The sequence below is a fragment of the Peromyscus leucopus genome, chromosome 6 (assembly GCF_004664715.2).
Source record: "Peromyscus leucopus breed LL Stock chromosome 6, UCI_PerLeu_2.1, whole genome shotgun sequence".
NCBI lineage: Eukaryota > Metazoa > Chordata > Mammalia > Rodentia > Cricetidae > Peromyscus > Peromyscus leucopus.
The window spans coordinates 87,376,838-87,393,242 of record NC_051068.1 but is presented as its reverse complement, the minus strand read 5'-3'; positions in this window follow the sequence as shown (position 1 = coordinate 87,393,242).

The following is a 16,405-nucleotide window of genomic DNA, read 5'->3' as shown; positions in this document are numbered from 1 at the left end:
ACTCCTATCCAGTCCACACATGTTCAAGTCTTTTTGTTGACACCTGGCACTTAAGTACAATGCTTTCATAAATTATAATGGAAGGTTTTTTAATTGATAAAAACAAATAACTAGTGGTTATACCACTGAGGAGAATGATGTTACATACCCCAGCAAAGACTAACAGTTATTAAGCCATTCATGAAGTCTTGGGACCTTTCAGCTATTGCCTGATCCAAAGTGGAATGTTGATATCCCTAGGGTTACATGGGACTTATTTGGGTAAACACTGATATTTAGGTTCATGGGTGCAATGGTTACATTCTGAACACAGGATTAGTTGTCACATTACACCTTTCTATTCTCTGGCTCTTAAATCATCACTTTCTTGATCTTCTATTTTGCCTGGAAATGGTTACAGAGAAGTTCCTTTTAGGAATTAGTATGCAGTAGTCACTAATTTTTGCAGTAGGATCAATTTCAGTTATGACTCTCAGCATTAGCTGTTACCAACTGCAAACACAAGCTTCAGTGACCAAAGCTGAGTAAAACATATCAGTCAGACCTTCAATTTCCCACTCATCAAGTCCTTTTCATGCTTCTTACTTATTTTTTGAGAGTGGTAAGCTTTCTGAGGCCACACTTATGAAGAAAACTAGCTCTCCTAGAAGCTATTATTTGCCAATTCTCCTTTGGTTGTATATGTAAGAAGCATTTAGAAGGCAATTGGACACTATGCCCATTTGAAAATTAAGAGTAGTACATTGTCCTCTAGTTCTTTTACTGAAATAACTATTAACATATAGCCATGATCAAAAGTCCTGCTATGAATCATGTTGAAAATCCAGTCACAAAGATATTAGTTATCTCTGGAGAAGTTATGCCATATTGGACCAGATGGTGTAAATGTTTTTTTTTTAATTAAACCATAAGTACAGAATCTTCCCCATTCCCATTCCTCATACTGGCTCTCTCCTTTGGATACCTCTTGAACTCCAAATGTCTTTTTCTTCATGTTTTTTGTATATTTTGTAATTATTTGTAAATATACTTTGTAATTATGTATATCTATATGTATTTAAGTATATATTTTTATAATATATATGCTTATATGCATAAATACAACCCACTTTATTTTCATAATCCTACTTGTATGTTTATGAATTCAGGAGTAACCATTTGGGGTTTTATCACCAGTTGGACTACTGATGTGTGGGAATGGGTATTTCTCCTGCTCTCACACTTTCTTCATTTTCTATTTCTTTGTTGGGGTGAGTCACCCTTGAGCTTTTCCCCTTCCAGCTTGACTTATCAGTTAGTATTGTACTTGTTTGTGTGTTGTTTGGTAGTCATTTTGTTGTTACATCATGGTTGCAGCTTTCTTTTCAGTTCTAGGAAACAATCCTAGAGTGGGCTTTCAAGGTCTGTCTCTAACAATCTCTACTCTCCCTCTTCCATGATGTTCTTGGACTTAAATGAAAGAGTTAGGTTATAGATATATCAGCTGGGGCTCTATACTGCACAATCACATGTGCTCTGTTTTTGATGAGTACACTGTTCTGGAATGGTTTCTCTGTCATAAAGAGAAACTTATTTGATGAGAGATAAATGCTACATTGATCTCTGTACATAAGGACAAACATTTAGAATGCAGTCAGAAATTTTATTAGTTTAATAAACTGGTGAAAATTGGTTCTTCCCTAAGAGCCTTGACCATACTACACTTGCATAAATGGATAGGACTCCTACACCAGGCAGAATTTCCCTCCAGTTGAGCAGCCATTAAATCCAATTGGAGAGTTTCTCTGCACCAGGTACATCTTCCTTTACACTTTGGTACTTCAGCTCACAGTATGTAAAGCAAGTTAAGATTCTTGGTGACTTTGGTCCCTCTTACTCCACAATCTGCAAAGCACAGTCCAGTATTAAGTATAGTAGTCAGCAAACAAGATGTTTCAAACTCAATTCTTTTTTATTTTTTTGTGAACTATATACAAATCGAGCTTTTTTTCAGAAACGTCTTGCTAGCTAACATTCATAGATAAACAACACCAATTGAACTAGTCTGTGCTCCTTTGAATTTTTTGGGATACCAGTAACCGAGTGATTATATGGGATTTAAGTTATGTTTGGCACTTAGCTTTGTTCAATATTATGATGCTTTTTTGTGGCTGTATTATCCAATAGGCAGAGTAGTTCTCTCAAACTCTGTTTATTTGTTGTTTTTAAAATTAAATAGCTAACAAAATAGTGAATTTTTATATGGCTTTTTCATCCATATGTAGTTTGGTTAATCTTCCTCAATCACATTTAATTCACCACCTGCTGATACTCAGCCCACACTTTCTACCTTATTACTGTTCCTTACTTTTATATCACATGTATTGTACTTGCACCCCATAGGCCCCATTTTCTGAGTCTTTTTAATGACCCCTCTCTAGCTCTTTTATCTTTTTATAGACTCCATTGAAAACAAGATTCTCATAATGGGAGATTTGTCTATCTAGTCTAGCATACCTCACTCCATATTACATTTTATAGTTCTATCAATCTCAGGGATATTCTTTCAAATTTATTTTTCTTTTACAGTTGAATGTGATTCCATTGTATATTTGTAACAAACTCTCATAAGTCCTTTCTCAGTTGGTGGATATCTAGTATTGATTCTATTTCCTAGGCTTTTAGAATAAAGTAAAATGGAATTTGGTTGTTCAAATGTTTTTCGTTAGTAGCATATGGAGTCTCTTAGTTTTATGTCTTAAAGTATTAGAAATAAGACATGTGGTGGTTCATATTTTTGTTTGGAAAAACCTCCACACTGATTCTCATAGTGATTGTTCCTATTTAGTTCTTCCCAGGGGTGATGAACTTATGAGTTCTTTTCTCCTCATATCCAGTGCAACATTTGCTGTAATTTGTTTTCTTGGCCATAGCCATTCTGATAGTGGTGAGATAGAAGATAAGGTACTTATAATTTGTGTTCTCTTATAGTTATAGGCATTGAACACTTTTAATAAATATTTATTTACTATTTTATTTCTTATTTTCACAACATAATATTTATCTCCATGTGTCATTTTACCCAATAAATGTTTAAATATGAATACATATGTAATTATTTCCCCCTTTTCTTCTTCATCTTCAAATCTCTACTCTGATCCATCTCTTCAGTTGTTGTCATTCTACCACTTGCAAAATTTGGACCATTTTCTATTATTACTATCGTCATCATCATCAACATCATCATATTAACAATGGACTTGGAAGATTTGAATTGTATTTTATCTGAAAGCTTCCTTTCTGAGGTATAATATACGTAGAACCAGAAGGTGCTATGCATATTGACAAGTGATAAAAACAACCAGAAGTCCCCCTCAGACTTGATGCCCATGAAACACAACAATGCAACAATTTCAAGATTGCCTTACAGTGTAATAGTGTCACTCATATCTTGGCTGTAACCAACAACTACCTAACTGAACTTGGAGCTCACTGTACAGGAGGAAAATCATATCTTGTTCTGGAATCCTAGCCAAACTCCCAGGGGTAGTGAGGCTATGAATTTTAGAGAACATAACATTACCATTCTACTAGACCAGGATAATTCCAAAATACTTATACTTATCCTTATACACACAGATATGTATAGATCTCACATCCCACAAAAGAAGCTTCTCTTTTTAATAGGCATGCTGTTGTGGAAAATCTCAACTGGCCAAAGTACAGTGATCAACTCGTTGATATGTGCAGCTCCACTTGATAGATTTACAACTCTAGTCCTGTACCTTAGGCTCAGGGAAGATCACAGAAGAGGATGCAGACAGATTTTAAGAGCCAGAATGTCGGTATGAGACTGTGTCTCCTAGAATTGGCATCCTAGAAGCTTCATCTATGATACCTCAGTCATATCACTGCCAAATCAAAATTGTTAATAGACATGCTAAAGAAGGGGGAGCAAATATCACAGGGTCTCCACCCCCATACAAACCGCTAGAAGAAGCTAAAGATTACTGAGAGGAGGAGAATTAGTTTTTCTCATGGATCATCTCATTTTGCTTCTCTGATACCAAGTGGTCAGTCCTGACATAATATACATACAAGACACATTAAATGCATTCATCAAGCTGCATTTATGGATTTATACATCCATAGTCTATTGTTGAAAACATATGTTTATTGTTTGGAGCTGAGCTTGTTAGGACACTCTTGTAATTCCATCATTTGGGAGCAGATGCAGAGGAGGCAGATATCTGTGCTTTTGTTTATAGCTTATTATACATTCAAAGTTCCAGCTCAGCCATGGATAGACAGTGTAGCAGGAATCTTAAAAGGTCTTTTTAATTAAATCAAACCTGAGGCCAGTTATTGGGGTGAACTCTGTAAGATCAGAGAAGCAGAACAAGCCACAGCTACCTCACCTCACCAGATCTTCAGCTGATCCTGTTTCCTCAGACTGGAAACCTCTGAGTCCTCACCCAGAATGACTCTCAGCTGAACGGTGCTGCTCAAAGCCTAAAAGCTTAACCAGCCAAATGCTTCTAGTTTCTGGTCTTCGCACCTTATATATCTCTCTTTTTTACCATCACTCCCTGAAATTAAAGGCTTGCTTTCTGGGATTAAAGACGTGTGTCACCATGCTTGGCTGTATCTTTGAACAGATGGATTTCTGCCTCTGGAATACTAGGATTAAAGGCATGTGCTACCACTGCCTATCCTCTATGTTTAATATTGTAGCTGTTGTGTTCTCTGACCCCAGACAAGTTTATTAGGGTGCACAATATTTGGGGAACACAATACCACCACAACACAGTAAGACCATGCCTCAAGAAATCAATAAAATAAAATATGGCATTTCTATGTATATCATTTATATTTTGGATTTCAATGTTTTGTCAGCTGTGTAGCAGGTGAAGATTTCTCACATTCTCTCTGTTTTCTCTTTATCCAGTTGAGTATTTTTGGCTTTACAGATCCATTTTAGCATAATGAGGTTCCATTTGCCCATGGTTGGCCTTGTTACCACCCAACAGAAATACCATTCAAAATGTCCACAGCTGGTCATATAGCAGACATATTTTCAGTGCTTTGAGAATTTCCCACCATGGATCCCATCGTGGTTGCACCAGTTTGCAGTTCCACCAGCAAAGGCTGAGCATCTCTTACCCTGTGTGCCCTCAGCAGTTCTTTTGTCTCTCTCCATCGATTTTTGAACTTTTTTCCCATGTAGGATGACATTGCTTTAATATGAATTTTACTAATTGTTACAGATAATGACCAGTTGTCCTTATACCCATAGCTAAATATAGTCTTTTCCTTTCATTGAGGAAACTTTTCTTTGCCACAAGAAAACCACAAGCAACCTAAGTGCAGAGTTGTTCAGCCTACTCTCGGTGGACAAAAATGTTCATACGTATGTCAATACCTTGAAATTTTTTGAGTAATTTTTCTGCTAGCCCTTTAAAATCTAAAATGTCATATGTAGGTTTTTGTTTTATATGAAGTTGACTTTCATACAGAACGAGAGATATGCATCTTTTGTGTTCTTCTACATGTAGATATCTGGTTTTCCTGGTACCACTCATTAAAAAGCTGTCTTTTCTCTTGGTTTGTTTTGACAACTTTGTTCAAGGTCACTGTGTATGGTTCATTTAGGAATTAACATTCCACACTCTCTTATTCTTGCTACCTACCATTTGTGAGTCTATGTGTCAATTACCATCTAATGCAAATATTAACTCCTCTGATGAGGGTTGATAAATGTTTAAAACTATTAATAAAATGATAAATCACTAGGAGTTCATTTAATACTTTCTCCACTAGGTAGGATAATAATAGTGTGTTATTCCTATGGCCCAGTAATGGTGCCAGGTAGGAATTTTATGTTGTGGAACGAGACTTAAATACAAACAGAATGTGATTGGTTATTCCCAATATTTTGTTCCATTATGTAGCATCACTAGAAAGTGGTTATTATTTATTTTTGAAGCTGGGTGTGTTTGATAATTCCTTTTCTCCTCTGCTAGCATGCATAGCACCTTTGAACACTGATAAACCTAGCTCATGGGTATGACATCCATTCGATTATCAGCTATATTTTTCCATGTTTTATCACTTAAGTAGGTGTACTCCAAGAATACCCTCTGAACATCAATTTCTGGAGCATGAACAAGAGCAGTGGAAGGAACCTGTAATGTGTGGGATTGATGAGATTCATGGACTCACAGCTCCAAAATAAATAACCCAGTACTGGCAGAGGGTCTTTTATAATTTAGCCTATAATATACAATAGGGGAAATATTACCTGATTATAATGTAGCCACACTCCTTCCCCTTTAAGATTATTTAAATATATGGATTTTTGTCTGCATCCAAGTCTATGTACAATGAGCATGCCTGATAACTGAGTACATTAGAAGAGGGTGTCAGATACTCTAGGACTGGAATTATAGATGGTTTTGAACCACCATTTTGATGCTGGGATCCAAATATTCAGCCTCTGAGAGAGAAATAAGTGCTATTAAGTGCTAAGTTCTTTCATTAGGTCTCCATTTCCCATTTTGCATAGTTCTGAGCTTATTACCTCCTCCTGTTTTAAGGGGAGATATCATTATCAACTTGAAGATCTTCCTTATGCCTTCAGGGTTGTGAGGCACATAAAGAAGCCAAAGGTCTCTTTATGAGGCTCTGAGATTTTTTTTTAGTGTTTACATTTTTTTATTAAGAAAAATTTTTCATTCATTTTACACACCAATCAAAGATCCCCCTCTATCCCCTTCCCACCCCGCAGCATTCAAACCAAACCCACTCCCCACTCCCCCCCCACAAAGTCAAGGCCTTCCATGGGGAGGCACATCCAGTAGAGGCAAGTCCAAGCCCTTCCCCCTGCCTCAAGACTGCACAAGGTGTCCCATCATAGATAGTAGGCTCCAAAAAGCCCACTCATGCACCAAGGATGGATTCAGATTCTACCACCAGGAGGTTCCCCACGTATATAAAGCTACACAATTGTCTTGCCAAACAGAGGGCCTAGTCCAGTCCCATGCAGGCTCCAGAGCCATTGAGCCAACTTTTATGAGTTCCCATTAGTTTGTTTTGGTTTTCTCTGCAGGATCCCCCATCATGATCCTGATGTACAAGCTTATAGAATCCTTCTCTCTCTCTTTGACTGGACTCCTGGAGCTCTGCCTGGTGTTTGGCTGTGGATTTCTGTTTCAGTTGCTGAAGAAAGGCTCTGGTATGTATTACTAACTCTTTTTTTTTTTTTTTGTATTACTAACTCTTAATGGTCAGCATGCCCAAGAAAAATCCTCACGTCAAAGCTACTGTTGTTATTACTCAATTTCTGGCATGGTACAATGTTTATATGTTAAATCTTTATAGAGTTTGTTTATATGTCTAATTCTGGCATTCTTTTGTCCTTTGGTCACATGACATCACAGTGGCTCTAAACAAGCTAACTTTTCTAAGAAAGGGGGTTCCTGACACCTCATTATTTTATCATCTTTCTACACCTTTCTTTGTTCATCAATGTAAGTCCCTGCATAGGGCAGAGGTAACTTAGGTATCTGGCTTTGTTGCTATATATGCCATGCAATTGCAGGACAAGGCTTGTAATCTGATCTGTGGCCAACTCCTTTAGCCCACAGAACTTGTCGAACTTTTTAAGTTTACTTTATTTTGATTATCTTATTCCTGAGTAAATACAGGGACAGATGTTTCAAGAATATCTCAGAGCCTCATAAAGAGACCTTTGGCTTCTTTATGTGCATCACAACCTCCAAGGCATAAGGAAGCCCTTCATTTGATAAGGATAGATCCTCTAAAAGCTGGAGGGGTAGTATGCTCAGTATTATGCAAAATGGGAAATTGAGGCCTGGAGAAAGGACTTAGCACTTAAAAGCACTGATTTCTCTCCCAAAGGCTGAGTATTTGATTCCTAGCAACAAAATGGTGACTCACAATCTTTTCTACTTCCAGTCCTAGAGTATCTGACACCCTCTTCTAATCTATTCAGTTATCAGGCATACTCATTGTACATAGACTTGAATGCAGACAAAAATCCATATATTTAATTTGAGAACACAGCTTTTAAAGACACAAGTAGTTTGAAGAACCAGATTAATTATTTAGATATAGACATCTAAGGAAAACTGAAGACTACAATTCTTATGATCCAGCTTCTCAAATGCCAAGAAATCTACCTAGGGAGGAGGGAGTACCATTAGCCATTGTCTGTCTTTATTCTGGGCACAGAAAACCACATAAAAGTCTACCCTCTATGGATAACTAAAAAACACAGAATTCACTGTGATAATTTTTGTAAGCACATAGTCTCTTGGACAGACAAAAATTGCAATTATTTGGATTACCTGTCTTCAGTAGAGTCTAAGGTTGAATGAGAAAATAAATGACAATACTTGGATATATATTTCTTTTAATAATATCTCATAGTCATTGATAAAAACACAAATTTGCTATTAAAAGGAAGTCTCAAAGTTAATTGTTGAGGCAGTTAAACAATGCATATGTAAAACCAGTGTGTCTGAGAGAAATCTTAAAAGAGGAAAGTTAAAGTGAGAGTTTGGGACAATGCAGGGAAGAAAGGAAGTAATGAAAGAAAGAAAAATGTGTGAATACATGCAGCACAGCTGTGGGTATGATGATTTCTTATCACTGTTTGTTCTCCTGGGGCACACAAAACATTTCTGAGAACAAGGGAACAGTTAGACCTTGCACAGTGCTGCCTGGGATGGTAGAATGCCAAAGTTTTACACTAAGGGTGAGAACACAGCAAGAGTTTACGTCAGTAGCACTAGAGACAGTAACAAAGATAATAATACAGTGATGATAATAATGTTCTTTCTTTGTTTTGTTTGTTGTGTTTTTGAGACAGGGTTTCTCTGTGTAGCTTTGGAACCTATCCTGGAACTAGCTCTGTAGACCAGGCTGGCCTTGAACTCACAGAGATGTGCCTGCCTCTGCCTCCTGTGTTCTGGGATTAAGGGTGTGCACAACCACTGCCCAGCCAATAATGTTGTATCAAATAAATACATTGATATTTCAGTGAACACACCAGGATAACTGCATTATTTGCAGTAACTTGTTTAATCATGATAATGACCTGAGAAGTATAATTTACTTTTCTAGTTCATATTAATAGATAGCTTACAATCACAGAGGTTACTTTAGGGCATAAGCTAGACTGAGAGGAACTTTCCAGAGTCCTGTCTGTGGAAAAGCTCATAGTTTCAAAGTACAGCTTGCCTTCCATTGAAAGCCTTGCTCTGAAGTTTTAGATTTTAGCATTTGGAGCAGCAGCTGGGAGGTTCAAATGATACCTTCATTCTCCATCTTTCCTCAACACTTGACATTTGACACAGCATCTCTTTTGTATTTCTTTCCTAGCTTGGTTCTAATGCTCTTCCTCACCCAGTTCCACAAGCAAATTTTCAGCTGACTTTACTTTGAAATGATGCCTTTGGAAGGAAGAATCTCTCTATATTGAAATCAAATCCTTTCCTCTCATTCCCATTCATTCATCTTCAGTTACATATATAATTAGACTTTGCCCAGGTCATGTCTCTACACCCAACTTTGTTTCTTCATCTTCTTTCAAGATGCAGATCCAGGTTTGGTAGTGTGGCAATATGGCCTGTATTCATTGACCTGAACACTGTAAATAGTAAAGGAGGGCATTTATTCTCTTCAGAGATTCTGGAAATTCAACAGCTGAAAGGTTGCTGTTGTTTGCTTGTTTTTGCATATCTGAAAATTACTATTTTCATTGAAAACTCTGAATATTGTTTGTTTCTTTGTATCTAACTTGGAAAATTAACTTGAAAAGCTTTAATAAAAATTTCATAAATGACTATTACATTTCTATCATTTCCATACTCTTCTCCCTGGTTAAATCCTATGCTGTTCCCCTTCATCTTTCTTGTGTTAATGACCTCTTCTCTAACTATAGCTGCTACATAAAAGTACTATAGCATTGTTCCTCTGTCTGATGTACATGTGTCTAGAGCTGACCAGTAAGAAGGAAAACCAATAGGGAAACTTGTACCTGAAGAAATAGTGATTGTCCTCTCAGCAGCCGTTGATTGCCTGTAGCTCTTCTTTGAGCACTTCTCTGTGTTGTCTTGTTAATTGGTGGTGTCATGATGAAGGTCTTGTTTTCTTTTCTTTTCTTTCTGTTTTTTTTTTTTTTTTTTTTTTTTTTTTTTGGTTTTCAAGACAGGGTTTCTCTGTGTAGCTTTGCGCCTTTCCTGGAACTTGCTTTTTAGACTAGGCTGGCCTCAAACTCACAGAGATCCGCCTGCCTCTGCCTCTGCCTCCCAAGTGCTGGGATTAAAGGCGTGCGCCGCCGCCACTGCTGCTGCCACCACCGCCACCACCACCTGGCAAAGGTCTTGTTTTCACATCCATATTGTTTATATTTCCTGGGTATAGATGTAAGCCTATTAACCAAGACAACGACGGGCCAGACAACATATCATAATGGGGCAATGGTTGCTTTCATACCTTGGAGGTTCTAACAGTTAAAGTGATACAAGGCCTCTTCAATAGGTGGGAATTAATGCTTGGTATTATAAATATAGGCAACTATGGAATCCTGAGATGCAAAAAAATGTTTGCCATTTTCTTAAATCAATATCTTTTCCCTGCGTTTTCTAAATACTTGTGCTTGTGCCCATAGACAACTCTAAGCTGACATTCCTCACTAAAGGAATATCTAATGTAGCATACAGAGGCCACTAGAAAGATCCACTAGAGAGTAAAATACAGATAAGTTATTGTAGGGCACCTAACCTAATGATTGTTTGTTCAATACAATTACTACAACTAAAGTTCATGGACCATCACTAAATATAGGACGGGTGACTATCAGAGCTAGCAAATGTCTATATGATATGTTGGGCATGCAACCTATTTTTCGTGTGTGTGTGTGTGTGTGTGTGTGTGTGTGTGTGTGTGTGTGTGTGACTGACTGCCATTTGTGTTTAATGTGTCTGTTAGTGCATGCTGGTATGTATGCATGTCTAAAGGTAAATTAATTTCAATGTCCATCACTGCTCCACTCCAGTTAATGCTGCTCATGGACTCTCACAAAATCCCAGGCTTCCTGTTCTGATTTTACTAAGCTGTCAGACCATCCAGCTCATAAGATCCTCCAGTCTCTCTTCCTTCTGTTTCCCTTTCTCTTATTTCATCTCCTGATTGGTTCCCCTTTCCTCCCTTCTCTTCTAAATTCTGTTTCTTCTACTCTAATCCAATTTACTCTCATTTTGTTCATCCAGGTTCAACATAATTTACTGAATTTATTCATATAGAAAGATATTTATTAGATTTGTTACTGCCTAGTTTTGCATCCACAACTGCCTGCACTCCAGAGTCTCAGAACCAGTTATCAGTTCAGTTAAGTGTCTGAAGGTCTCAATAGCCCAATCTTGTTCCAGAGGCCTGGAACATTTCTGTAAAGAAATTAGTCTTCAGTCCTTTTGGGAAGGCTGTAGTATTAGTGTTCTTATATCAGCAGAGATTGTCAACCAAAGCAACACCAACCGTGGCAGAAAGAGTATCAGAGCAGATAAACTCCCCAGCAAGACTAAACTGAAAGTATCCAAAAATAATTATTTTTTTCTCGTATTTCTTTATTTTTAGCCCAATTTCACTGAAAATTGCTGCCATGTTTAGGGGTTTTCTCCTGATTTCAATTAAGCTAATTAAGAATATTTTGAATTACAGGGCCATAAGCTGGGTTATTCTAAATAATCATAGATTCTACTTCATGTCCAGTTGCCAATATTAACCATCAAGATTCCTTTCTCCTGTAATTTCCTCCCATGCTCTTTTATCCTGTTTCCATCTACTAGCCTCAGTTACTAATTTATTTTCTTGTTGTGACAAAACTCCTGATTCTAAGCTACTTACCTACAAAAATTTTTGTTTGCTTTAGTATAAATGAATTTAATCTTTTAAAAAAAAAGTTTTAGACAGAGGTCGCCTACAACCACTTTAGTGAAATAAGAGGTTTCTGTCATATGATGTTGTAACTTCCAGGGTTTCACAGTCGATAATAGGTTTGTTGACTGTTCTTGTTTGCTTGGCAAGCAGCACAGACCATACTATTTGTGTTGGAAACACTGTTTGACTATAAATGTGTCCTTAATTTCAAGGCTCTGGTAGGCAAACTTCATAAAATCTGTCTTCTTTCTCTAACCTTAACACACAATTTATGTGAAAGTTGCATTCATGTCTTCTGTTCTGCATGCTACATGGGTGGATGAACATTGCTTTTTTGAGGCAGTTGTACAACGTATAATGTGACTCAGGGGAACTATGTGATTTATAGTAGAGCATTCATTAACTTGAACAATTCCTAAATCATATTCATCCCATAGCTTTATAAGGTGGAAAACAGAGTAACAAAGGAAATTAAATGCTTCCAAAATTAAGGAGAAATATAAATGAAAATGTTCTATGACTAAATTTGAAAAATAAGTTATTCATTTAAAATTATGAATTGTAGTGTTATTATGTTTCTTTTTATTTTGATGATACTTAACTATGAGGCTTCATGGTTAGAAAACTGCATTGGGTAAGAGTAGAAAATTTTTCTCCTATTGATGAGGGTTAACTCACTTGTATTTCATAAGACTTTATTATATGTTGAATGTAAGATTACATCCATTGACTAGGATTTTACAAGTAATGGTTATATATATATGGAGACAGGAAGCTATAGAGATACTAATATTTTTTGAGGCTGTTATTGTACTTAATATTTAAATAGAGCCTTGCTCTTCCTGTGGTGGGACTGGGAACCAACTCAGTTACAAAACCTTCTACTTATAATCTGCCCTGCATACAAAATGTGCCAGGGCCAATGGTGGCATAGAAGTTGTGGGTATGGCTAACCAATGTCTGGTCTACCTAGATGCTCATACCATGAGAGGGAACCCATGCCTGACCCTGCCTGGATGGACAGAAACCAGAGTGTAGATGACCCAGATTCCTAGGATTGAACCAAAAACAACTGACCAAAAAAAATTAATGAAATGATTCCTAATGATGTTCTGCTAAACTCATGCTATGCTCATAAATTAATGCCTAGCCCAGTCATGGCTTCTTCCAGCAACTAATGTGAGCAAGATGCAGAGACTCTCAGTGAAACATTAGGTGGCTTTTGGGGAACCCTGCAGGAGAAGGAGAGAAATAATTGTAGGAATCAGAGGGGTCCAGACCATCAGAAGAACATTCTTAAACATATTTAAGCAGGCTTCATAGGGGCCCACAGAGACTGAAAGGCTAACCATAATGCCTACTTTGGTCTGCACTAGGTCCTCTGCATTATGTTATGGTTGTTTAGGTTGGTGCTCTTTTAGGACTCCTAACAGTGCTGGTAGTGGGGGCAGGATGGGGGTGGAAGGGTGGTCTTTGCCTGCTCCTGGAACCCTTTCCTCCTACTAGGTTGCCTTGTCCAGCCTTGATATGAGAGTTTGTTCCTAGTCTCATTGTATCTTGTTGTATCTTGTTTGGTTGATATCCATGGGATGTGTGATATTTCCTGAAGGGAAACTGAAGAAGAGTGTATTTGGGCTACAGGGAAAGAGGGAGGGTTTAGGAGCAATGGAAGGTGGGGAATTTGCATTCCAGATATATTGTATGAGAGAAGAATAAGTAAAAAAAATAATAATAAAAAAACAGTAGAGCCTTGCCAAGTTATATGCTTGACTTTGTTCTGACTTCAGTAGAGTTCAACTTAGGTGACTGAATTTTTGGCACTTGACGTGCTTAGAACAATCCTTCAAATACATTAGAATACTTCCTCTGCAATATTATGTACATAAAATAATGAACAGAATCTTGTTATATATTATTGATTGGAAAAACATAATTTAGGAATTGCATATACAATTTGAATGATCTTAACAATAGATGGCATTTTTATTTTGCCTTTTTTATATATTTTTATTTTATTAAACAATTTTATGCATACAGTGTAATAAGTGAATAATTATACACTCTGTAACCACCATATCAAAATAATTATCTTTTCTATAAAATTTTTCTTAAACTTTTAATTATTGTTCACACTTATGGAATAATCATAGTTCTTCTTAAAAATAAGTTTTAATTGATTGAATTAAATCACTTCCCCACTCTGCCTTTACCCCTTCATATCTTTCCCAAGTACCCTCTGGGACATCTCTCATATTTTCTCCACTCTCAGTTTGACAGCTTTCTTTTCTTTAACCATTACTATTACATACATATATACGTTTCCTGTCCATGTCAGCATAAGCTAATACTTGGAGTTTCTGGAAGTGAAGACCAATGTCTCAAGGTGCAGTGATTCACAACAACTCTCTGAGTTTCTTTTAGGGAGAAAAGAGAACAGCTTCATCTTCCAGCACAGTGTACTTAAAGGGCAGGATTACTGGGAGTGTCAGGCCTTATCTTGAATTTTAGATGTCAAAAAGGGTCACAGCTACCCTATGACAAAAGTGCACCTAAATTCATTTTCTTTTTTGGCTACCACATTGCCCTGCAGCTTTACACAGAGAGATGTAAGCACCAAGGGGAGGATTAATTAAATCCCAGGTTACTTTTCAAAGTAGGTTTGCACTTGATAAAAAGTTTATGAGTCTGTATTAGTTGGTTTATGTGTATATGGTTTCAAGACAGACCACTCTATATTGAGCCATCAATAGATAGAGGCATATCCCTAGGAGTGGCTAATATATCTTCTTCCATAAGTCATTCATTGCCTATAGGTCTTTGTTTAGGGTTAGTACTTTGCAAAAATTTCCCCCTTACATGTTAGCATGTTATTGGTATTGTCATTATTCTGCTCTTTTTATGAAGCTATTTAAGAAGTGACTGTTTCCATGCAAAATCCTGACACACAGGTTCTTAAAAATCTTCCTTTCACTTCTTCTGCATTGTGGCTGGATCCACAGAAGAAGGAGCTGACATGTAGTTTAAACCTTGGGTTAGGAGTGCCCACAATCAGTTAATCTTTGCATTGTGTTTTGTTTTCTGTGATGGTTTCTATTTGCTATGAAGATCACTTTTTTATGATGAGGTGTGGTAACTACATTCTGTGATAAGGCAATATTTTGAATATAGCAAGGCAGTATGCTGGACAGTTAAATATATTCTATGATAGGATAAGATTTAGAATGTAATAAGGAAGTATGCTAGACTAGCAGTTTCTGCAGTAGACTAGGTTCAAAATTTATAATTAATTATTTGATTATCCAGCATGTGTAAGACCTGACTAATTATTTGATTATCCAGCATGTGTAGGACATGACTATTGCAAACAAGGTGACAATGAACATTGATGAGCAAGATGTTTGTCATGACCTTTGGTCATATGTCAAAGAAAAGTACAGCTGAATTTTACGGTAGATTTATTTTAGTTCTTTGAGAAATCTTCATATTGATTTCCAGCATGGCAATATTAATTTATATTCCCACCAACAGTGACTGAGGTATTTCATTTCCCTACAAATTCAGGAGCATTTGTTCTTTATTGTTTTGTTAATCTTATCCAATGACTAGGATATGACTAGGATAAGATAAATCTAATTTTTTTTATAGTTGATATGATTGTTTCTGTTTTATTTTAATAACGTGGTTGCACAGATATTTGTGTTTTATTCCAATTTATTTAGCATGTGACATTACATTAATTAAGAGAATATCTATCAATGGTTATTATATTTAAGTTTGAGATCCTAAAAGAAAATGTTCCTCAAGTGACAGTGCTACCTATTTTAAATCATGTGTTTGTAGTTTTATGTAGGATAGTTTTATTATGTTTAGACATTATTATGACCTGGTTATTGTCTTCATTTAGAAATTAATCACAGAATAATGACATAAGATTTGCTTCAAGTTGACAAGGTGTAAACTTGTGATGGTTATTCTTGGTTGTCAGTTTGACTACATCTGGAATTAACTAAAATCTAAAACTGTTGGGAACAGCCACTAGAGAATTTAGCTTAATTTGAAGTAGGTAGAGCCACTTTGAATCAAGATCTATGAGACAGGAAGACACTTCCTTTAATTCAGATATTTAGGATGAAGGCACATCTTTAATCTGGGTCACAGCTTCTTCTGGAAACCATGTAAGGAGGTGGAAGGAGTAAGCTTGCTTTTTGCCTACTTGCCTTAGCCTTGCTCACAAGTCCATTCTTTCACTGGTATTAGGGCCTACTTCTCCAAGGTTCCAGCCTAACTGAAGACAAGCTGAGACATATAGGCTCCTAGACTGAGTAATTATTGAATTCTTGGATTTTTCAGTCACAACCAGCCATTGTTGGTTTACCTAGACTGGAGCCTATTTCTACATGTTGGTGGGTCTATGGTCATATTGCTCAGGGAGGATAACCACCCACATCTTAGAGACTGTAGT